General features: G+C 40.5%; 1 pseudogene; it reads right to left on the minus strand.

The window, feature by feature from the left end:
* Positions 1–405: 405 nt before the first annotated feature.
* LOC146443134 (uncharacterized) lies at positions 406–1,780 on the minus strand (annotated as a pseudogene).
* Between the last annotated feature and the right edge of the window lie 21,338 nt (positions 1,781–23,118).

Consider the following 23,118-nt stretch of genomic DNA (forward strand, 5'->3'; position numbering starts at 1 on the left):
ACACTACAGTAAATAACTACATTAATTCCCTAACAGTCTAGATTTTTTTCTTTGAGTTGCACCAAGCAACCTCTATCAACTTCACTGTCTTCGGTGAGTATTTGTAGGTGGAGCCAGTGTCTGCCTCACAGACTTAGGCAACATCACAACAGCACCATGGTAACTGGAGGGTGAAGGGCAAGGCAACTCAGAGATGGGTGTCTGCACAATGAATCCATGTGCCTCAGCATCTTCCTTCCACAGGAGCAGGAAAGCACCTTCAGGATTGCCAATGACAAAGGCAACAGCCACGCAGTGTTCACGTGGCTGCCATCGGCTGTGAGCTCTCCAAGCTCAGCTCTGTGCAGGGAACTCCTCTCAGTGGCTGGACAGAAGCATCCAAGAGAAGGAAGAAAGAAGCACCTTCTTCCTAGCCACAAGCAGTGCCTTCTTTTTCAGTGGCAGCCACATTTCCACCTTCTCTTTCTTTTCCATTATGATATTTCTGGCCCTTCACATTCTCAGCAGTGTGTTTCTCCTCTATGTTTCCATTGTTGTCTTCTTCATTTCCACTGCCATTCTTTTCTTCCTCAGTTGCAGCAAAACCACAGTGTTCTACTGCATTTCTAACATCACTGCTGTCTTCCCACCCAGTCCAATGCCTGCTGCTTTGTTCACTGGCATCACTGCTTTCCTGCACCTTCACATCCATGTTGTTTTCCATTCCGTTTACACTGTCTTCACCCTCATTTAAATCATCATTGTTGCCTGCCTTCATCTTTGCATAATTGGTTCTTTCTGCATTTCCTTCATTGTTTCCAGCATCATGGTCTTGTTCCACCTTCACATCCGTGTTTTCGCCTTAATTTTCTTCATCATGGCCTTCTGTTTTTCCAGCAATATTGCCAGGTCCTCGAGCTATGTTGTCTCCTGGCACATTCCCATCACTCCTTCCTTCATCTTCCTTTGCATCGTGGCCATCTTGATTTTTAATGTTATGGTCTTCTTTCACCTTCTCATCATCGTCTTCAGTGGCATCATCTTCATCTCCTTCAATTGCAGCCACAGGACTGCCGTCTCCATCATTTCCAGTGCTGTTTACTTCTGCCTCCACAGTCATGTCATCACTTTCTCCATCTTCCAGTAAATCAACACTGTCATCTTCCCCTTGTTTTCCCTCCTCCCCTCCCAAGGTTATGCAGCATATCTGGTCCTGGTAATGCCGCTGGCGTTAACTTCACAGCTCTTTCTCCTGTGGCTAAACCACAGGCCCAAGAGGAGCAGGACTCCGGCAAGAGCCCAAAATGGCCACTGCTGCAGGGCACCAAAGAGCAGGGCTCCCCAGCCCTCATCCTGCTGCCCCTGCTCCAGCTCCTGCAGCAGCCGAGCCATCTCACGCTCCAGCAGCTCCTGACGCTGTTCCATTCGCCGGTGCATGGCCTCGTCCAACCCATCCCCAGCTGGCTGGGGGTACTGGATCAGGCTTTGCACGAGCACAAAAAGTAGTGCCAAGACAGCCATGGTCTGCAGGAGGACACACAGAAGGGGTTCAGTGGGGCTGGAATGGAGTCAGCCCGTGAGGGGCAGGAGCCACAGGGATGTGGTGGCAGGAAGGACAAGGTCCCCGGCAGCTGGCAGGAGGCAAGGCCTGCAGCGCTGCCCCAGCAAGCACCGCGCCCTGAGCAAGGCGCTCCAGCCCCAGGCTGGGCTCTGCATGCAGGGGCAGAACACACACCCTGGGCACCAGCGCTTCTGCCCAGCCCTCCTGCAGCCCTGTCTCCCCACCCCATGTGCACTTACCGCTTGCCCAGGCTCTACTGGGGCAGTGGCACTCGCTGGGGCCTTTTATAGCTGTCCTCATTGTGACACAGTCCCTATGCTGTCACAGACACCAGAGCACATCACAGGCCAGCCCTGTCCGCCATCCCCACCGTGGCTCCGGGATCTCATCATGGCCCTGAGCACCCAAAGCCCCAAGAGACACACAGTGCAGAGCCATCACTGGGAAACTGGGAAACCCAGAGCTTCCCTTTACAAAGCAGGCAGAATTGCCCCCCACACAACCCTTTGTCAAATATAAATTTGGGTGACATGACCCATGGATGTTCTTGGTATACTGGTGTAAGCTTTTATTGATTATTGCAGGCAGATGTTCTTTACTATTAGTATTTACATTTATTACTTTGGGAGCAGCATGTCATATAAGCTAATGTTTAGTTAAAGAAATGAAGAAATGAAGAAATTGTTAACGTCATCCATTCGTAAGGCCTACACTTCTCTCACACCAGCACTGTCCTGCCTCATGGTTCTTTTGTGAAAACCATATCAGGGTTTCTCTCCTTAATTAGGAACACTTTCAAAGATCTGTTATTGACTGGCAGCAACATCAGAGAGGAGCCAGGGGAGCTGTGCTTCTCCCCAACTGCCAGCATTGCTCCAGAGGCCACACAAGCTCTGCGGTCCGGCCCTAAGGCTAAATGAGACACAGAGATCAAGGCCTAGCCACTAAGAGCACATGGCCTTGTGGAAGTCGTGGATGAACACTGAAGCTGGGGCAAGAGAAAGAACAGGTCTCTGCAACTGGCAGTAGAGGACTGGGGAACAAAGTGGGTGTGTAGGGAGAAGGGAGCTGGGAGGGTGTTCTCCTCCTTCCACAAGCTGGGCCACAGGGGCTGGGGTGGGAGCAGTGCCTGCCCAGCAAAGGAGGCAAAAGGCCTCAGCAAGCACAGCTCCCTCTAAGTGGAAAAATGAGTTCTGCTGTTGGCAGCAATATTCCTTTGGGAGGTTCCTGCTTGCTCTCCACACAAAGAGCTGCTTGTTCCTGTCCCCACATCAGGCTTCCTTCTCTGATGTGGGCCACAGCAGCTTTCTTCCCCATGCTTTAAATACAGAGTGGGAACTTTTAAAACTACAGTGGGAGAATTAATCAATATTTTAGCGCTTTCAACCATCATGACTTATAGTTGAGTTCACGAGGCAAAATTAATAGCCCTGCTCTAAAATGCTACAGAAGTGCAATAATAAGACTGCTGGACAAAATCACCGTTTGACTCAATCATTTTTTCAGGTAGCTGCACTGGATGGACATTGTCTAAGAAACAATAGGCTAAATATAAAGAAGGACACTTTTCAGGCATTTTGAGAAACTTTTCTCCTTTTATTATTTCTTCTCACACATATATCTAGATATTACTGAAAAGCAACTACACCAGGGTGTTCAATTGCCTAAACTAAGAGTAATTTTGGAAAATAATTTTACACTAACAATCCCAGAAGTAATTTAGGAAATACTAATAAATGCAATTCCCAGTATGAACACTTGGACTACCTATCCACCAATGGTAAGGTGATTTAAAACTATCAGTTACACTTTCATATACTGAGTTCAACTACATCCTTACAAAACCATTAAAAATACACTGAATCACTACATAACTACATAACTACAATCACTAGTCACTGAATAACTACATTAATTCCCCTAACAGGCTCCGGTTTTGTTCTTTGAGGTGTGCCAAGCAACCTCTGTCAGGTTCATTGTCTTCTGCAAGGATGTGCAGGTGGAGCCAGTGTCTGCCTCATAGATTTAGGACGCATTGCAAAAGTACTGTTGTAACTGGAAGGTGAAGGGCAAGGCAACTCAGAGATGGGTATTTGCTCAATGAATCCTTGTGGAGCAGCATCTTCCTTCTGGGGGAGCAGGAATGCAGCTTCAGGATTGCCAATGACGAATCAACAACCACGCAGTGTTCACATGGCTGCCATCGGCTGTGAGCTCTCCAAGCACAGCTCTGTGCAGGGAATTCCTCTCAGTAGCTGGACAGCAGCATCCAAAGGCGAAGCTACAGCTGACCATAAGCTCTCATGGCCTGAGTGTGGGTGGCCAGATCTTGGGCCAGGTGCTCAAAGAGGTTGAGTGACTCAACTGTTTCAATTGCCAGGGGCACGCTGATCTCCCCAGGAAGTCTCTCATTGCCTAGAACTTTTTTTTTTTCTTGCGTCAGATTCATTGTGATTTTTCCTTCTGGGGAAATGTAAATCATTGTTTTATATTTATGTTTCTCATGAATTTGCAGTTACTTTGTAGCTATTATTATTTTCAAATTAGATTCTTTAACTATTGAAAAGATGAAGTACAGCATGGTCTCAGCTGAAGAGAATGATGTTAAAAATCAAAAAGCATGGCTTGTTTTTTCTAGCCACATCTATTACTATTTTGGCAAATGCAGTTTATTGTGATTTGACTAGTACCCATAGATTTTATTGGTCTGCATATTAATACCTTTTTTCTTTGGTTCTGCCAAGAAAGCAACTCATTCTAATTCTTAATGACAGTACCTTTAATCTTCATTTATATCTTGTAAGTTATGAGCAGAAAACAAATTGTCAATGAAAAATCTTATTTTACTCACCTCACTGTTCTCTTTTTACCCCCCTTTCTCTCTTCCTCAGCACCACTGAAATAGTTTATTTAGTTTAGTAGTCCTGGAAACAAAGGTAAAAATTGTCTTAACAATTCTGATAGCTATCAGTTGTTCAGCAGACATTACAAGATTGTCTTATCTCCTGATTACTCAAGAAGGGACAAGTTGCACTTTCAGGGCTTTCCTGAAATGTAGTGTATTTCTACTTTACTTGTGCATCCATCTTTTGCTTTTAGAAAAGCAAGAAGATGGTAGAAAAATCTTCCATGGAAACCACTATGCAGCTTCTGACTAACAGTTTTTGAAGTCTCTGCTCCTGAAATCTGACTTAGTCAAGGGTAAATACAAACAGCTGCAGAGCTGCAATGAAGCCAGTGAAGGTCTCCTTGAGTTCTGTGCATTGTAATAGATGATGGGAATGGGAGAGCTAAAATAAAATGTGTGTTAATCCACAATATAAAATCAGCATTTGAAAGGAAAAAACCTGGGAGATTTAATAGTCTGTAGGAACACAACCTGATGGCAAGTTTGTTTCATCACTCTCAAAACCTAAAGGGGAATTTTAAAAATTGTTCTCATGAGATAATAGGAAGGTGAAGGTTTAAATGTATGGAGAGAAAGAAGGAGGTGATGGTATGAGTTTGCTGGATTGAGTGGTTTGGCTTCTAAGAAGCTGTGTTGAGTGATGAGGAAGGGAAAAGGAAAAATTGTGAATTCCATTCGAGCCAATAAAATATTAAGGAGAAGCATGACATGAATAGCTCATTCTCTTGCAGCTTGATTCCTCCCTGCTGAATGTCAGGGCAGTAAATACTTTGGGGTTTTCAGGAGAGAGCACACTGAAAATTTTTGTTCCAGGAACTGTTCCATTCTTCTATTGGTGGTGTTGTGTGCTGCATGTAAACAGTTGCCAGGAGGGGTAAAGTGATAAGAAAAGGTTTAATTTACCGATGAAAAAATTGCATGATTAAGGCTTAAAGAAATTCAGGTCTGAGACATTATTTTGAACTAATGCCAGCATGTTTCCTTCTTCACAGTCTGAGAAGAACCACCTTGTTGCTTTGCTCGCATGTTTTCAGCTTTTGGGATAGAAACCTGCTGTAGCAGGATCTAAAATAGCCTCTACTAAACCTCAGTGAGGTGGACTTTTATTCTGCTATTTCTGAATAACCTGTTCTTATGAGGAAAAGTTCTTCTCTGAAATGAGATCCAGGGAACTTCCAGGCAATAGTGGAGGTGGAAATGAGACAAGGCTGAGGTACAATAGGGAAAAAGAAGGAATTTGCTTTATTCTTTATTCTTTATTCTTTATTCTTTATTCTTTATTCTCAGATCTTTCTGAACAAATATCTGTGCATCCAGAAGCAGCCAAATCAATAATTTGGTCTTGACTTCTCCCTTCCTCCTTACTTGATAAAAAGTACAGCAATGAGCTTGAGGGAGGCTGGGAAATGGCAGATGTAATAGTGAGTTGCTGTCATGCTTCCTATCCCTTGCAAAAGTGTGGCATATAGTATTTAAACATCTCTGATTGTTGAGTTGAGATCTTCAACATGGCCATCTTGCCCTTATGACACTAGCAGTTATTAAGGATGGGTATCTACATTGTCACAATGTCCCTTTCTCAGTGATTCTTCCCCCAGAGGAGTGTGACTAAGCCAGCCTGAACATTTTTCTCTGCATTTACATACATGAAACACAACTACAGGGAAGCAGATGCAGCCTTTATCTGTCTGTCTTTATGAGATTTGACCTGTGATTCATAAGAGGTGTCTCTCTTCCTGAAGGCTTCACGTTCAGATTTGAGTGATCACTGAATGCATTTTCCAGATTGCTTTTTTGCTTTTTCCCCCCTCTCCCCTCTCCTTCCTCATTTCTGAAATGAAGCAATAAGGGGGAAGAAATGGACTGTGAAATAAGTAAAAAAGCAGAGATTTGCTGAATGACAACAGCAAACTCAAGGAGCCTTCAGGTAAGAATGGAGTAATTGGACAACAAAATATTGTATGGCTTCAGGACATGATGTGACAAGCATTCATATGACCTTCAATTACACATGTTCAAATACTACTCTGTCTTCAACCACCATTCTTCTGGGACCTCTCTCTGTATCATTTAGCTCACAGTGAAAGATGCTTTATTCCTTTAGGCATACAGGAGTTTGTCGGATGTCCTTCAGCCTGTGTTTAGGAGGAGGGGAGGACACATGTTTGCAACCTGTCCTGGCATGCATGGCAGGTCTGTGACTGCCCTCACAGCTGCTCAGTTTCCTCTTCTTCCCATGGGGTTTTTATACTGCTGCATCCAGTCCAGCTTCCCTCAGCCCACCAGTCTTCCTGAACACATGCCCCTTGGCTCCTTGACTTGCAGTGCATTCCAGGAAATGGCTTTTCATTTAAGAGTTGCTCAAGATGAGTATTTATTTTCTTGCAGAAGTTTTGGGCTACCCTAGCATTCTCTGAAAATACGGACATATGAGGGGATTGGAATAAGGCCTAAAGAATACAAGAAAAATGTGGTGCCTGAGATCTTTCCTGTATGTTGTGTATTTCTTAATCAGGAGACATAGAACCTCTTCCTTTTCCTCTTTCTGAATCCTCTCTTTAGGCTGAAGGAAACTTCTCTGCAACGCAGGGTTGCACACATTATGAGAGTCTCAAACCTCCTTGACTAATGAAGATGCAGGGGATGGGAATTCCTTTCTAATCACAACCTGAGATCCACAGCAGCTTTTAAAAAAGCATTCTTTAAGCTAGGCTGATTAGTGTTGCACTATTGTTCAGAAATGTCTGAGAAGCCGACTGTGTCTAGAATATTTGAAAATGTGTTACTCTTTTAAACTGTATGGAGTATCCAAAATGTGTTTTGTATACAAAAACTATACAAAAGTTATATGTAATTACATATAACACCAAATATGAGATGCATCATGTGGGTGTCTCCACACTGGGTCAGTGACATAGGACATTAATTTTCTTAATGTTTCTTTTTTGCTGAAGAAGCTTTTATTTTACATACCTTTAGAGAGCCTGTAAGTATGAGGTATAATATTTCTCTTCTTTTTAAAATTATGTTTACAGAATTCTCCTGACATACATACATCATGTCACATAAATCAATTTCAAATACACATCTTAATACAAGTTTTGTCCAGACGTAGCTAATGTGGCATAATTATGACAATTCTTCTGTGTCTTCAGGAAGGAAAAAAACCCCACCATTTATTCAAAACTATAATTTTTTTTTTTTCTGAGCACCATATGTCATTAGTAAACTTAAAATATCCTTTGGAAGTGTCTACCTCAGGGCTATGTTGCTGTGTCCCTCTGCTGTCCCTAAACAGTGAAAGTGAGGTGGAGTCCTTTTAAGGTTTATATACAGACAGAGTACAGCTGTAAAGATTTTAAGTCTATGAAATTTACAGCCCCTTGAGCAAACTCCATCCCTTCTTTCAGTGGAAGAGAAAAGAAAGCTGAATGTTGACTTGATCAGAAGAACATGAATAGGGAGGAAAGTCAACAGTAACTGTTGTCTCCTTTTCTGTGACTTTTGAGTCAAAAAGTCTCTCAAAGTACCTTTGAGAGAGGTTTGTTGATATCAGATTAAACACAGAGTATTACAGTCCTGCAGCAAAATAGAGAAAACGTGCCGGGAACAGCACGTACTTCTGCACCAACAGCCATGTATTGTTTGAACCTTTGGCACAGGGAGGCTCCTCTCACATCCAGGGTAGGTGGAAAAAGCACAACCTAGATTTTTTCGTGCACACAGAAAGCAAGAAGGTCTCTTCTTCCTTTGTGTACCTTTGGATGTCTCTCCAAAAGTCTTCTGTTGCATCACCTTTTCCTATTGCAAAATCCTCATAATAAGGCTGTTTGCATTATGGAATACACTCTGCCTCACGTGCCAGCCATTGTACTTGCTTTTTTTTTTTCCTTCTTGTTTGTTTCATACTCATCTTTCTGTGGCTTTAACTCTGACATAAATATTTATAGGCTTTTGGATTTCTTTTCTCTGTAAGCATTGTTTTTAATCAGTATAAGCTCCTGGGAAGTCATCGGTCCAGAAACCAAAACGTACTTTTCCTATGTATGATAGCAAAAGAGGAACATAGGAATCTGTTCCCACTTCTCAACTAGGAGTCATTTCCTTTGCTGTCTGTACTAATGCTTCTCAGACTGAGGCCAAGAAAGCTGTGTAGATTTTATATCTGCACTGTTGACCCCCATAAGATAAGTGAATATGGACAGAGATGTTCTGTGTTTTATTCTAGTGAACAAGGAACAGAGAGGAAAATAGCGACTATTTTCAGAGTAGCTACACTTAAAAATCACAGAATCATAGAATGGTTGGGGTTGGAAGAGACATGACAGATCAACTAGTTTCAGTCCCCCTGCCACAGACAGGGATGCTTTCCACTAGATCAAGTTGCTCAAAACCCCATCCAACCTGGCCTTGAACAGTTCAAGGATGGGGCATCCGCCACTTCTCTAGGCAAACTGTGCCAATGCCTCACCAGCCCCACAGAAATAATTTCTTCCTTATATCTAATCTAAATCTACCCTCTTTCAGTTTAAAGCCATTCCCCTTTGCCCTATCTCTACATGGCCTTGCAGGAAGTCTCTCTCCAACTTTCTTGTAGATGCCCTCCAGGCTCTGAAAGGCCACTATGAAATCACTTTGAAGACTTGTATTCTCCAGAGTGAACAATCCTCTCAACTTTTCCTCATAGGAGAGCTGTTCCATACCTCTGATCAGCCTTGTGGCCTCCTCTGGAGTCCAGCAGATGTTTTGTCCTTCCTGTGCAGAACCCCATCACTTTCATGATGCTGGTTCACTGTTGAGCAGGAGCAGTAGCTTCACATACAATCCGTTATCTTTTAAACCAAAGGTTCCCCACTCCAGTCCCAGGTGCCACCTCCATGCTGTAAACCACACTGTGGTTTAGACAGTGCTGCCCCAAGTCTGGCTGCCCCAGCACTGATCTGCTGGTGATAGCATTTTATTGTTGCTTTGTTCACAGTACCTCCCACAGTAATTTAGACAGGGGTATAAATATTGGATCCCCATTTTCATCTCAGAGGATTCTAGTGGAAGAGGGGAGTAGGGTATATTGTGGACAGTCATTGCTTGGGGGAAAGAGGTGATAGTATGGGAATGGAAAACCAGAGGTCACACACAGGCTGCTGAGAGCTTGTCATGGGGCCAGTACTCTGGGTTTTTCTGAAAGGGTCTCGTGGACAGTACTAGCACAGCAAATTAAACCTGGGATCCTTTCCCTAAAACTCTTCATCCCTCAGATACATACTCTTCCAACACATTCTTCATTACCTTTGTAATATTCCAAGAGAGATAGGATTCATATTGATCACAGCTGTCTGTTTCTTCAAGCTTCCAGAAGCCTCTTGTTCATCTCCAAAACAGCACATCTGCCATGACTTTACGATGAGGATTTTCAGGGTATTTGTACTGATCTGACTGAGAATGATAAGCCTGCACGAAGGTCCTAAGTTTTTAATGATGTTCTTGCAACTTGGGTACACAATAGCCACTGTGATGACAGATCTTGAAAATCTCAGAGATCTGATCTAAAAGGCGTATCTGAATTTTGTCAAATGCATGAGTATCTCCACTGCACTGATTGAACTGTTTAGGCATTTGAAGCAATGTCCCTATGACAAGACTACACATGCCATGTTGTCTAAAGTGTTCTAGTCCACATGGATAAGTAGCTGAGATAAAAACTCATCCTTACTCATGTCTCTTGCTGCAATTACCTCCATAGATCATTTAATCTGTTCATTTTCAAAGGGGAGAGATTTTAATACTACAAACACCAGCTTGTAGTGCTTCCTCCTCATCTCTCTGAGAAGGGTAATCATTTTGCTGTAGATAATTTGAATGGTACAGTACAGTAAGTGTTAATGTGTAAAACTGTGTAGCTCCACCTGACCTAGATCCATAGAATCTCTCCCCATGTGTGTGCAAGTTCTCCTCATACTAATGAAGAAAGCATGCTCCTTGGAGAGGAAATACACACATCACACTTCACATCTTAAAGTCCTCAAGATGTTTTTTTGACATGCCAGAGATAAGTAGCACGAGGCAAAAATCCGTCCAATACTTGATGAGGTACCATACTACTTGATGAGATACCATAATATACACAAATCCATTATCACTCAGCTGTCTTCCACTACACATGCTGAGACTATCAATAATCACACTTGGTTTGGATTTCTGGGTAATATCCTGAGTTGAATTCAAATACAAGTATAACCTGGCACTAAGACTTTCTTCCTGCATTATAGAAAAAGCAGGGCTAATTTAAAAATGTGTTGGATTCACTGAGAATTTTGAAGCATATATCTGCAACTTCTTGCTGCAACTGGATTTTTGTTAATGTTTTACACCCTTTTTCTCTCCATTTTTCCAGCTTTGACTTAGGAAAGTGCAGAGTAAGAAGATAATAATTTAGTTTTCTTCTATTTATGAGAAAATTTAAAAAAAAACCCAGCCTAAATTGAGTATTAGTTTTTTTTTTTGTTTTTTTTTTTAAGAGATGTCTGGTTTTGGTCAACTGCCTTTGAAAAACAAACCAACAGAAGCTTGATTAGACTAAAAGGTCATGCTAGATCAAAAATCATAGTTAAAGAACTAAAATAAATGTAACAAGCCAGAAATATTGCAAGCATTTTAATGAAGTCATAGAATTTAAAAGAAAATAAATTATCAACTGGCAGACTGAGCACTTGGAAACTTGCAGCTGGCAAAGAAAAGAAGCAAATGCGTTCTTTGCAGTATTTTAGATTCATAGATTACTCCAGTAGTTTAGAAATAAGGCCTGTAAAAGGACCTGTAATCCTTAGCCACTTGCTAGCTGGTACTTTTGTTTTCCACACTGCCTATGAATCAGGAAGCAAACACCTCAACTGCTCTGCAAATGGCTGTGGGGTTTCTACTCATTATTTTTCCAAGGTCTGACTCCTGATCTACCTGTGTGTGGAAAACTCTTATTCATGCCAAGGAATATAGATGAAAGAAGAATGCTGCATTTCACCTAATTTCTGTATTGAGTAAAACAGAACAAAATTTGGTTATAAGTGGTAGGAAATAATCAATATAAGAAAACATCTCCAACTGGACATATATACTACATTCAAAGAACTATTCATAATTACCTGGAAATGGACATTGTTTGCAAGACTAATGGATAATATTGCAAAACTTTTTCATGGACTGAGAGCAAAAATAATAAACCAACCTAAGTACTAAACTTCTCTGGGTTGCAGGCATGACCAGAGAGAGTAAAAGTTTGAAATAACACAGTCCATCTCAAGTCCCTGCTTCGACATGTCAACAGGACTCAGAGTCAGATCATTACATCCCCCCTTGCACAAGTGTATTGCAATCCTGTTTTATTGTGTGAGCCTCTCTTTCCTACAGTACAGCTGCATCCAGCAGAGCACAGGATAAGCACTATCCTGAGTGAGGCTGCTGAGATTTTTTCCATTTTTTACCCTTCAGTATAACATTATGCCTTGTTTACTCCATGCTATGTGAAGTCTCCATAGAGGAATCTTGTTTGTTGTAGCCTCTCTGATTCTTACTGCAACAGTATTTGAGCACATCTTCAACAACAACAAGCTCCTCCTTGGCTTCCAGTTTGGGGCAAAAAAGTACTATACACATTTGGCAGCGAAAGAAGAGATGAAACTACTTTCTTTGTATGATACAAGAAGCAAATGCCGAGGGCTGAAAAAATATCCAGCTCTTGCAGATTGTACTCTAGTACTCAAATTCAATTAATCTCTTCTGTGCTTGGTGGTTTAAGTCACTATTCCTTGTGGTCTCTGCAATGAATGTAATAGTACTAATACTAGCAAACGTCTTTGAGTCTTTCCCTGCTCAGCTAAGAGCTGCCTGTGCATGCTGTGGAGCTCAGAAGGTTAATGTAGCAAAACCCCAACAGCAGGGCTAAGATCACTTAGGGATTTAATGGCCGGTTCCCAGTGTCACTGGGACAGACTCACAGTGGTTATGTTGAATTGTGCACTGGTGGAGGAAAGAAGGAATTCTACTTTGTAGCTCTGTTTCCTGGGCAAATATTAGACAGTAGTCTGGAGAAAGGACAGCAGTGAAATGATAGAATTGACTCTGATTCAACATGGAGATGGTGACAAAATAGGTGAAAGTGTCTTGTGGTGGCAGATACTGCCGTCCACAGCCAAAGGACAATCCTACATGGAGGGATACAGAAGTTTGCAAAATGGAGTTTTACCACTTCTGGTATTTGCTGATTCCTAGCACTGGAATAGAGCAGCTGCCCCAGATTTTGCCCCTGATGCTGCTCCATCCTCACAGCACTCTAATTTCTCCATTTCAACTACAACTTTCATTCACAAGAGGGAATGGGGAGGCCTTTTCTTCCTGCAGGTAATGCAAATTTTCTGCAAGGAAATAAGTTTACTTTCCTGCAGCATTGTTATGAAGAACTTCTCTGCAATGTCTGACATTCCCCAGAATGACTGATTGCTATCATTCAGCTTTGACAGGCTTGAGAAGTGGGCTGATGTGAAATATGTAAAGTTTGCACTTGTTTGCCAGCAAGTCTCTGACCTGCTTATTACATTTCAAGTGTCTGCCATCCAAATCCTTCAGTCGTGATGTGTTTGAGATTCGCTGGCAAGCTTTTCTAATAATGCAAAATGCAATCCCTTATTTTTGAAGATTGGATTTTCTGGGGAAAAAATCATTTTGGACTACTACTTGGACTGAGAAGAAACAAGCTATTCCAGATGGAAAAATTAAAACAGAGAGGTAAATGGAACTGAAAGAAGTCTCAGAGAAAACTTTATGGAGGTTTAGAGACAGGGATTGCATTAAACTCTAACAAGCACGCATTTCATTGCAGCTTCAACTCCAGCTGGGAGCTCAGCTATGCATGTTGTAAAGTAATACAGAGTGAAAGGATAGGTGTATGGTAAAAACAAAGTATCAGGATGGCCTAGACACTGAAATAAGCTATTTGATCCATTTAGCTCTCCGTTTGAATAACTGCTTGTAAAATTACCGTAGTACTTGCACACCTCTTGGACATGATGGACTGCTAAGCTGATTTCATGGAGGGCTGTTTTGGGTGGAGTACAAGGTGCTGAAACATCATTTGAGACACTGACAAGAGTATTCCCTTCCTTTAGCATAATTCTAAAGCATTCAGCTAAAAATATTTCAGATGGTAACAAGATTTAGCCAGTAAAATTGGTATAATCAAAAGTGTTTAAATTACTGTTTTGACCATGGGTAGGCTTTTGAGCTTGGTTTTGTAAACTTATTAGTTTGTTTGGTTTTATAGATATCAAAATTTAAGCTACTGAAAGTCTAAGTTTAACTCAGCAAAAATCTTCCTTGGGTTATCTGTATAACCTGCAGAGAAGACTGTCTTCCTCCTAAAGTTCATTCTGAATCTCTAAATTAGGTTTTCTTTTGACACTGGCTTTCAATTATTTATTATCCTCTAGACACTCTTGACTATGCAGTGACTAGAGGATAATTAAATATGGGATGCACCTCACCAGGTTTCAATGCCTGATAGGTGCATCTTCACCTGCAGTCATTTATGCTCAGTGGGGAGAAATAAGTACTTCAGAGTACAAGATATGTATTTCCCACAAAAGGCAGCCATAAACAGAATTTATAGAGTGGATATTTAGTAAACCTTTCCACTGAAGAAGTCTCAAGTTCTATTCCTAATGTTCAAATACCTCTGTTTTCTGTCCTCTACCTGTCCTGCTATGAAACAAATAACCTGATTATCCTTAGCATTTAAATGATAATACCTTGATTTTCAACACAGCTTGAAACAAAGATTATTATCCCCAAAACATAAGTATGTAATTTGGTCTGTCTCTTACTCTGAAGTGACAAAATTTTTGTTGAATCAACTTGGGTTCAGGATTTAATTTTTAGGTAGGAATGCCAAATCCAAAAAGGCCAGAACTCAGGGCAATCTGCCCAATTCAGAAGAGGAACATGAGGATTGGTTCTTTTCATGCCAGATGAGAAGCTTATCCTCCACATTGTTGGCAGTTCTACTCTAGGCCTCTCTTTTGCCTCTATGTTCCACTCTCCTTGTCTCCCTTCCCCTAAGTCTGAAAAAGTTTTGCAAGATTTGATTTGACTTTCTTCTCCATCAGAAGAGAATCACACTTTACAATCAAAAATCTGTGAAAAAACAGAAGGGGTATTTTTTTTTTTTAGGTCAGTCTGCTTGTAAGTATCCTTAGCATCAGCAGAGCAACATAATCAGTTTTGTTTAAGTGGCCAGAAGCCTCTGTTTCAGAAGAGAAAAATATGCATTGCGGCAAGCATTCAATGAAAAAAAACCAAAACAAAAACCCCAGAAATACTTAGGAAATGGAAATTAAGCTATTCTTTCAAAACAACATTAAAAAATTGTTTCATTTCATTTTCTGGCTTCATTCAGTTTCTATGTGTTCCAATTGGCTTTTTGTAAAGAGATGTATTATTGAATTCTTTTTGCTGTAGATACTGCTTTGTGGTAAACAGAATTTGATCTCTCTTTTTCCAATACTTTTGTCAGGCTAAAGAAAATTATTCTAATGGTTTCTGAGTTTTTTTAATAAGAAGTACACTCACATCTTCCAATTTTCTTTCTTTGAAAACACCAAATAATAAAATTTTGTAAAACTGGTCACTTTTACTCCTTTTATATATTACTCTCTCTGCTCTCTTTAAAAGAGTGGCACCATCTTGGGTTATGATCTGGGAGACTATTGCAGGAAAAATGGCTCCTACACAGATGATTTTGCTGTCCAAGGATTACAAAAGTTTTTTATGACATTCTACTTGATATCAGGAAAAGGACTTCAGTGCATCCCTGTTCTGAAGATCCTTAAGTGGAAAAGTCCATCTTCATTTGTCATGAAGGTTTATGGGCACATAATCAACACCCAGAGGAAAGCCCAGGTGATTGTCACAGAGACAAATGCTCTGTTCCTTACACTAGAGCCTGTGCTAGATGTGTTGTGTCATTGTCTGCACAACACACAGCAGCTAGCTCAGGATGTTTCTGCTCTTTCTGATTCTCCTCTGGCTGTTGATTATGTGCCCAGTCTTCTACAATGCTTAAGAACAGATTGTTCTCTCACAGAGGTCATTGCATACATATTGGATATACAATGCAATTCTAGACCTCAAAAGAGCTCTCTCTAAGTGATTTTCTTTCACTTGCTAGTAGAAAAGGTCAAAAAACCACTGCATTTTTCACTCTGAACCAAATCAAAAGCAGAGCTGGATGCTCAGGAATTTGTTCTGCCAGAGATGATGTTATGCTCAGAGCACAGGGGTCATTAAATATACCAGTATGCTCTTACAAGAGTAAAGCACAAAGGCTTCAGCGTTAGTGTCAGAAACTAAGGGTGAGGCCTATTTGAATCAGAAACCTGCCATGATCTTTTAGGCCCATCTAATAAATATGCAGGAACCTCAAGTTTGGTAATCAATTTCTTAATTCCTAACTATTGTCAACTACATTTTAGACATTAATTAAATGCTCCCTGTGTGAAACACTTTGTGTGAATAAGGGTAGATGAAGGGCCTGGAAAGGAAGCCTTTCAAGGAGCAGCTGAGGTCACTTGGCTTGTTCAGCCTGGAAGAGACTAAAGGGAGATCTCATGACAGACTGTAACTTCCTCACAAGAGGAAGCAGAAGGGCAGGAACTCATCTCTTTTCTCTGGCGACCCATGACAGGACCAGAGGGAATGGCCTGAAGCTGAGGCAGGGGAGGTTTAGGTTGTATATCAGAAAAAGGTCATTCCACCAGAGGGTTGTTGGGCACTAGAACAGCTCCCCAGGGAAATGCCCACAGCACCAAGCCTGAGAGAGCTCAAGGAACATTTGGACAACACTCTTAGGCCCAGGGTGTGATTGGATGTGATTTCTGCAAGGCCAGGAATTGGACTTGATCTTTTTGGGGCCCTTCTAACTCAGGGTAGTCTATGATTTTATGGTTCCTCAGGAATGTCTGTTTCTCCCATCACCTTTCAAGTGACTGTGGTGGCCTTCATATCCTGACAGTGACTTGACAAAGTCTTTTCTCACTATCCAATTGTACTTTCACCATCAGCCTACATTTTCCAATTGCAATTGTATTTCCATTTCAGCATTTGAATCCAGCTCCAAGGCTTCCCTGACAAATAAATCCCAGAGTGGTTTAGCATCTGTAAAAATGACATATTGCAGACACAGTACACTGAGATATGTCGTAAAAATTCAGATTTTATGTGGTACTCTAAGATATTTGAATGAAAGCACAAACTGTGCTATCCAAGAGCAGATGTTAATTAATAAGTCTTGTATCATATGTGTTCTTTGCTCTTTATTGTGCTGTTTCAGAAGTGTATTTTCAGACTAGCTCAGTTATCTCCAAGACAGCTTGAGTCTTCTATTGTCTCATCAGCCTAAGAAGACAGTCAAATTCTTACCTTTTGGAGAAGATGTTTTGTCTGAGCAGTTCCATGTGTGCTAAAGCATATCCATCTGGCATCCCTGAAGAGAACTCAGTGTGATAAATATTACTACAAATTAGCATAGCTTTAAACCTTGGCTCCAAAAGGATTTAATTAACTGTATTTACTGAATGGTCTTGGGATGCATTTTAAGACTACTCCCTGCAGAGAGATGAAGGTAAACAGAGACTTTGACACTGCATGTGTTTGTGTGTGTGGACATGCCTCCTCTGAAACCTTTTCTTGTCCAAAACACAGGTTTTGTTTTCTTGTTCCAAATGGAATATCCAGCAACTTAGTCATTGGCAGTAAAACTATTGGGTGCCTGAACTCTTCAGAAAAAAATGTCAATGGCTGGGCTTTTTTAACATATGACTCAGGGTAAAAGTGCTATTGCCAAGGTTTATCAGTCATTAAACTTTCACTCAGTGCAGATACAATCTGTTTGCCTGGGAGTTGAAACAAGAAAGAACACGTATTCCAAGGCATAAACAAAGATCTCATGTGATTATAGTGCTGACCTATCTTTGGTTAAAATACCTTCCAGAACAGCTGTGGATCACTAGGCACATACTTAGGGACAGGTATTTGGTTGGCAGATTGATGGAGGTTCTCCTTTTGGCAGCAGCAAATATGAGGTGTAGGATGAACAGCAGTAGAGAAGCAGCCAGTTTTGTGAGGAAGCATAAAAGTAGCAGCAGAAGATTAAAAAGGGCAACTGGAACCACTTCTAGATGGCTAGACAGATGGAAGTGAATTCAGACAGTTTGGAAAGTAAATTAAGTCATAACTCAAGTATGAGCAAAAATTAGGATACTAATAACAAAAGACATTAGGAAAACCTAAAAAATTTAAAAATGATTCAACAACTGCTCTGCTTTGCTGCGTTAGGTAAAAAAAAACTCCAGATGGACCAACATCAATGTATGTAAATATGGTGAGGATACTTTAGATTCATATCTTGTAACTGGTGTTGTGCACTAGTAGACTGATCCACTTGCAAAATATCACACATTCATAGTAATGTTTTCTGGAAGACAGAAAGAATATTACTTCACAGAATGAGACTGGGTCAGGTCCTCAGCTGATGCAAATTGCCATAGTTCGATTTCAGTGGAGTTTTGCCAGCTAATTCTGGACTAAATCCTCAATTGAAGTTTTTACTTGTAAAAGTTTCAAATGTTTCATTTAATATCTTCTGTGCTGGAGAAATTCTCTTTTCCAATTTTCCACCATACTTTGGATTTGTTTATATAAATTACTCAGCCTCTTTTTTCAGTGATTAATGCCTTCTTCTGAATTAATTAAATTAGAACAAATATTTTCCAGGAAGATACAATAGGAATGTATCACTTGGATTCATTTGCGAGGCAGAGTAATCCCAGTCAAAATGATGTTTCAGTTACTAATTTTGGGAATCTACAGTTACATTGGTATTTGTCTTTTATTTGTTGGAATCTGGAACTGACTTTCAACATAATTTTGATTTTTTATAAGGCTCTTGACTCAACTCAGTACTGCACATGTGAGATTTGGTGTCAATCTAGTGTTATATATATATATATGTATGTATATATATTTATAGATATATAGCCAGTTTTCAGTTTTTATCTAAAAAAAGGAGTAATGTATAATTTTAATATATAACAAATTTGTAAGATATAATACAAGGTGAGATTAGGAATGATAGGGTAAACCCCAAAATATTGCCCAAGGTCTTAAGAAACATGCAGTTCTTCATTTGGAGATTTTCTATATTATCTTTGGAAATTTTTCACTCTCCTTATGTCAGTTTCCCTTTACTTGTCGTGGTTTAACCCCACAGAGCCACTCACTCCTTCCCCCACCAACAGGATCAGGGAGAGAATCAGAAGGGCATAACACCAGAAAACTCATGGGTTGAGATACAGAGAGTGTAATAAAGGAAACAAAACCTGCACATACAAACAAAACAAGGAATTAAGTCCTCTCTTCCCATGGCAGGCAGGTGCTCAGCCATCTCCAGGACAGCAGGGACACATTATGTGTAACAGTGACTTGGGAAGGCAAATGCCATCACTCCAAATGTGTCCCTCCTTTCCTTCTTCTTCCCCTCACCTTATCTGCTGCCCACAAGATCACATAGTCTGGAATATCCTTTTGGTCAGTTTGGGTCACCTGTCCTGTCTCCTCCCAGCCTTCCACACACCCCCATCCCCTATGCCAGGGTGGCCCAACAAAAAGCAAGGAAGGGTTTGGCTCTGTGTAAGCTCTGCTCAGCAATAACAAAAACATCTCTGTGTATCAACCCTGTGTCCAGCACCAACCTGAAATACAGCCCTGTACCAGCTACAGCAAAGAAAATTAACTCTACCTCAGTCAAAACCTGCACATACCTCTGTTTAATGAGACATATTCTCTTTCCTTATCAGTAGATAGAGAGGATAAAGCTGCTGGTACCTGAAGTGCTGCCTTGACATGGTCAGGTGGAATCACATCAATCCCACCCAGCTTTGCCTTCACTGCTGTAGTCTTCAATCTACCTTCATAGACAAAGAAGGAAAAGCTATTTCCAGAAAATGTTTGTTCTTATCCATTTTATATTCCTCTCTTATGCCAAGATGAATCAATCCCTGGGATATCCATTTTGTTCTCTTTGGGCTAGAACGAGCTTAGATTTCTAATATTGAAATTACTGAAATTAGGACATAATCACATATATGGTCTTATTATTAGTTACACATACAGCCAAATAAACTGGTTTGAGGAGACTGAAATTTATAAACTGTGATATACCTAAACCTACTCACATAATCACTTAATGTTCATTTCTGGCTGGGAATTTCCCAACAATTCGTAGCAGAAGTGTATGAAGGAGAAATCTGAGGGTGGAACAGATGATTCAATATAATCAGATCAATCTTTAGGGAATATTTTGCAAAAGATCAATCATCAACTATCTATTATAAGCCCCCAGGTATTCAACAACCCATATATCAGTGCTTCTGAATTTGAAGAGGGCAAAATACGCCTGGAAGCAAAACTATGTGTTGATAGGCATTGAGCAGATATAAAATTAAATTTAGCCTGGTTTATGCTGATTACATAACCATTACAGATCTGTGTGAAGGCTTGTATGATGTGTCACCATTAAGATCTATAAAATTGCCTCTTCCATGGGCAACCCATTAAAGTGATCTCTTATGCCCAGAGGGTTCAGGGTTTTTTTAACTTTTTCAATGCTTGGATTGTTGGACAGGCCATAAACTCACGATCTCTGCCTGGAAGGCAGAACGTCTCTGTTTGACCTGTGATTGCTGTTTATGCCAAAGGAGGTTGCAGTAACAACATACATATAAGTTAGACCTTTGTCAGTAGGACATATTTGCTTGACCTCAACTTGCTTTACTATTTATGGAACTTATAATTTATATATAATTATTTATATATAATTTATATATGAGCCAAGATTACCTTTAGGAAACACCATAGATTAACTGAATTTTCTGCTGCACACTGAAAATTAAACTCCTTTCTGAAGCTCTTCTTGTCTCATCCATGTTTTCTCCTCTGGTTTTCCCCTGCCTTCAGAGAGGATGTATTTGGTCTCTGCTGCAGTTCTTCATGCAAAGCAATAGTCACTGACAGTGTCCTAAAATTGGAGAGGAAGTAATGATAAGAATTTTTAAAATTTGAATGTTAAATACACTTTATGGATGGTATAATGAATAAATTATTTTCTTTTTACCATATGCCACAATCCTCAGTGAATTGTTAGGTTTTATTAACTTTCCATGGAATCTCTTAGGTGTTTTCACTGGCCAAATTCAGAATAGATACATGAAAAAAAAGTTAAATCCACTGCAATATTTTAGATTAGAACCTCTCTCTACACACACAAACTACATTAACACCACTGTGTAACTCCCTTTTTACTGAAATTGAGAGCAACTCTAGACAAGAAACCTGTGGATTAATTTTACTCTTGCACACAGCTTCTTCTTGGTTCTAACTCATTACTGACTAATCAGCTCTCTGGCAGGGTCTAGTATATAAAAAGCACCAAAGTAACTTAAAGCCACTTTTGTTCTCCCATCAATTATGTGAGGAGGTACGAAATACACAATTCAACCCATTGTGCTTTATACCACTTCATAACTAGCCCTCATCTAGTTTTCCTCTCACTCATGGCAGTAAAAGGCTTCTGACTAACTTGGGAAAAATATGGCCTCAAATGCTGATGGTTTCCTGAGCACAGTTCAGATGGTACATACACTAAACCTTTGTATTTCCTGGGATATTGGCCTAACCACCAAAAACAGTACAAAAACTTCATTCACATCTCTTTTTTTAGTAGCAGAAAGGGATATTATGTAACTTTGGAAATTCGATAAAGATGCAGCTTCAGAGATGGGCAAGTTAATGGAAGCATTCTGGTTTCCTCAAAAGAACTATGTCTCTTTGCAACAATCATGGCTGAAGAGTCCCCCAGGGCTTGGAGTCCCCTTCTGTACTACTGAAAGGATAATATTTAGAACAGAGCCAATCAACTATTCATCCCCTGCCCTGATTTATGCTGTACACTTTGGATAACACTCATGCAGTGGCGGAAATTGTCAAAGCTTTGCCTATCTTTTACGCCCTGGGCAAGGGTGGAAGGGGAATAAGAAGCTTGAATGAACCACTGAATATAATACACTTTGCTGCTATGCATAGTAGTTATAGACACATTAATATGCTTCTCTGGAAATACTTTTGACCTCTAGGTGTTCAGAGCCTCAGCTTAGTACTGCCTTTGCCTTGAATAAGAGCTTTTTGCCTACAGAATCTCTTCTTTGAGGCACCACAGAGAATGACCACTACAGTTTATTTGCAGTGTGACATGAGGCTTAAGGAAATGCCCAGAAATACACAGCTGGAAGAAGGAGAGAATGTCAGAAGACAAGGAAGATTGGATGTATCACAGGTGAATGAGGAAATCCTCAGCTTAGAAGAAAGCCAGGAGGTTAGGACATGTGTACTAAGACACATAACTGGTAATGGTGACAAGAAGAGAGGATTTTTGTTTGATGGTATAGTTCTTGCTGGGATAAGAATGATGACTGGTAGGTGAGGTAACTTATTCACATAATGCTTAATAGTTTTGGCATAACTCAAAGAAAATATAGTCCTCTTCTCTAGGCTTTCAGTAAATTATTAAGCTCTGGGCCACCCAGTTTCACCACCAAACAAGTTCCCTGTAGGCAGCAGTGGGGGGTACTGGAGGGATTATTCTTCAGACAGCAATGACACAAATTTTTTTCCAGATAGGTCAGTGATTCTCAAACTAATTTTCCTTTGCTTCTCAATGGGGGGCCTTGGGATAGGACACAGTAATAATTATTCGGCTCTATGGCTCCCAGGAACTATAGCCCCTGTTTTCTGCTTCTGTCTGTGAGGTCCATCTGTGGCCCTAATCAAAATTACTTCTTGGAAAGATAGAGACTTCTTGACTCTTAACTGCTGCTGCTTCTTGTGTGAATCTGCTTGGCAATGTGCCCCCTCTTCCATTCTCTTTGCCTCTAGTTTGAAAACTCTGATCCTAAGACAGTTTTTGCTTATTTATATATATATATATATATATATTTAAATTAATTGGTTTCCTGAAGGTTTCAGCTTCCCCGAGGACTTTGGAGTTGATCTGGTGAATAATTTTGGACTTTTTGCCTTTCTAGTGTCTTCTTCATTTTTCCCCTCTCCTTTTGCCTTCTAAGTTCCCCTACCTCATCTTCATGATACTAGGTTGACAACTTGGGAGGGTGGGGGAGGAAAGGAATAACACCTTTTTATTCTCTCATTGCCCTGTTTTACCTCTACTACTCTTGTTTTAACACTAAGAGAAACCATTACAATGTTGTCATGGTTTCTCATTGGCACAGATTCAGTGTTCCAGAAGGTACCATCATGCTCTGAATGATGTCTATTTGCCAGGAAATGACTTATTGCCACATGAATGGCTACACCCCGTGCTGAAACTGTCAGGTGTTCTAAACACACATGGAACTTTTTAGTTATATGGAGGTTTTGGCTTAGCTGGCATCTTAACTAAGAGGCAATACATGCCGGCAAAGTGGAAAGGATCCTCTTGAATTAAACAGAAATGTTTACAAAAAAGTTGAAAAGAAGAGCTTAAAGAAAAAGGGGAGAAACTTACCAGAGATAAATT

This window comes from Lichenostomus cassidix, chromosome 1Aa (genome assembly GCF_008360975.1).
Source record: "Lichenostomus cassidix isolate B80296 chromosome 1Aa, HeHo_3.0, whole genome shotgun sequence".
Taxonomy (NCBI): domain Eukaryota; kingdom Metazoa; phylum Chordata; class Aves; order Passeriformes; family Meliphagidae; genus Lichenostomus; species Lichenostomus cassidix.